Source organism: Schistocerca gregaria, unplaced genomic scaffold (genome assembly GCF_023897955.1).
Source record: "Schistocerca gregaria isolate iqSchGreg1 unplaced genomic scaffold, iqSchGreg1.2 ptg001282l, whole genome shotgun sequence".
Taxonomy (NCBI): Eukaryota; Metazoa; Arthropoda; class Insecta; order Orthoptera; family Acrididae; genus Schistocerca; species Schistocerca gregaria.
In genome coordinates this window covers 5,917-7,500 of record NW_026062594.1, presented here as the reverse complement: position 1 = coordinate 7,500, position 1,584 = coordinate 5,917, and the positions used below count along the sequence as shown (strand labels likewise).

Genomic DNA, 1,584 nt, shown 5'->3' with positions numbered 1-1,584 from the left:
CGGATCGCTGGCTGGCATCGTTTATGGTTAGAACTAGGGCGGTATCTGATCGCCTTCGAACCTCTAACTTTCGTTCTTGATTAATGAAAACATACTTGGCAAATGCTTTCGCTTCTGTTCGTCTTGCGACGATCCAAGAATTTCACCTCTAACGTCGCAATACGAATGCCCCCGCCTGTCCCTATTAATCATTACCTCGGGTTCCGAAAACCAACAAAATAGAACCGAGGTCCTATTCCATTATTCCATGCACACAGTATTCAGGCGGGCTTGCCTGCTTTAAGCACTCTAATTTGTTCAAAGTAAACGTGCCGGCCCACCGAGACACTCAACAAAGAGCACCCTGGTAGGATTTAAACGGGGTCCGCCTCGGGACGCGAAAGCACCCCTTCGGCTCGCCCCACCGGCAGGACGTCCCACGATACATGCCAGTTAAACACCGACGGGCGGTGAACCAACAGCGTGGGACACAAATCCAACTACGAGCTTTTTAACCGCAACAACTTTAATATACGCTATTGGAGCTGGAATTACCGCGGCTGCTGGCACCAGACTTGCCCTCCAATAGATACTCGTTAAAGGATTTAAAGTGTACTCATTCCGATTACGGGGCCTCGGATGAGTCCCGTATCGTTATTTTTCGTCACTACCTCCCCGTGCCGGGAGTGGGTAATTTGCGCGCCTGCTGCCTTCCTTGGATGTGGTAGCCGTTTCTCAGGCTCCCTCTCCGGAATCGAACCCTGATTCCCCGTTACCCGTTACAACCATGGTAGGCGCAGAACCTACCATCGACAGTTGATAAGGCAGACATTTGAAAGATGCGTCGCCGGTACGAGGACCGTGCGATCAGCCCAAAGTTATTCAGAGTCACCAAGGCAAACGGACCAGACAAGCCAATCCGATTGGTTTTGATCTAATAAAAGCGTCCCTTCCATCTCTGGTCGGGACTCTGTTTGCATGTATTAGCTCTAGAATTACCACAGTTATCCAAGTAACGTGGGTACGATCTAAGGAACCATAACTGATTTAATGAGCCATTCGCGGTTTCACCTTAATGCGGCTTGTACTGAGACATGCATGGCTTAATCTTTGAGACAAGCATATGACTACTGGCAGGATCAACCAGGGAGCTGCGTCAACTAGAGCTGAGCAGCCGGCCGCCCGGGAGTGTGTCCCGGGGGCCCGCGCGAACACGCAAGCGTCCGCTCAATTATTCTGCAAACAGGAGGAGGCCGAGCTCCCCTGCACGATACACCTCGAAACCCTCTCAGGTCCCGGCGGCGCGCAGCGCCGTCCTAGGTACTTGGTCGGTTTCGAGAGAGGCGCAATCGCCCGGAGTTAGGCGAGTAGACGGTTTTAGTGCGAACACCCTTGCTCCCAACTGAGCTTGCCGCTGCCGACAGAGGCCCGGGAGCGTGCTGTCGTGGCATTGCCGGCGGGAGACAACACGCGCCACCTATGGTGACCGGCAGCTCCAACGCCAGCGCCACACAAGGGCAAAGCCCCACTTGGGTGCAGAAGCGAACTCTCCCAGCACAGCGCACGCGCCAACACGTCCGCACAACTGCGATACAAACCACCTGC

At 54.0% G+C, this 1,584-nt stretch overlaps 1 non-coding gene across 1 annotated transcript in view; it reads right to left on the bottom strand.

The window, feature by feature from the left end:
- The window catches only part of LOC126330413 (small subunit ribosomal RNA), a 1,893-nt gene extending 764 nt beyond the window's left edge, over positions 1-1,129 (bottom strand). Inside the window, exon 1 of the ribosomal RNA XR_007562869.1 lies at positions 1-1,129. This exon is cut by the window's left edge and continues 764 nt beyond it. This is a non-coding gene — a ribosomal RNA (small subunit ribosomal RNA).
- Between the last annotated feature and the right edge of the window lie 455 nt (positions 1,130-1,584).